Here is a 329-nt window from a genome sequence, read left to right on the forward strand (position 1 = left end):
GGCGTTTATTTAAAATTTGTTTTAAAAAGTTTTATACTATGCACGTTGAGTTAAAGGTTTTTAAATTATCTTTAAATAAGCATCAATACTTTTGTGATCGGTCAAATAGTTTCCGAGTAATGAATATAAAAAATATAGAAGTTTAACTCTAACCCCTTTTATTGGCTTTACATTTTATTTGTACCAAATAATCTTGGTATGGCTGAAATGAGCATGAAAGATTATATCCAGCACGGATGGTATTCTAGACCGCGAACACCTCGGCCTTTTTATGTCTAGATCCTAGAGTACGGGAACAGGCCCAATGTGAATAACTGCCAAATTAAACT

This window comes from Rhagoletis pomonella, unplaced genomic scaffold (genome assembly GCF_013731165.1).
Source record: "Rhagoletis pomonella isolate Grant_MI unplaced genomic scaffold, Rhpom_1.0 Rhpom_scaffold_00014, whole genome shotgun sequence".
NCBI lineage: Eukaryota > Metazoa > Arthropoda > Insecta > Diptera > Tephritidae > Rhagoletis > Rhagoletis pomonella.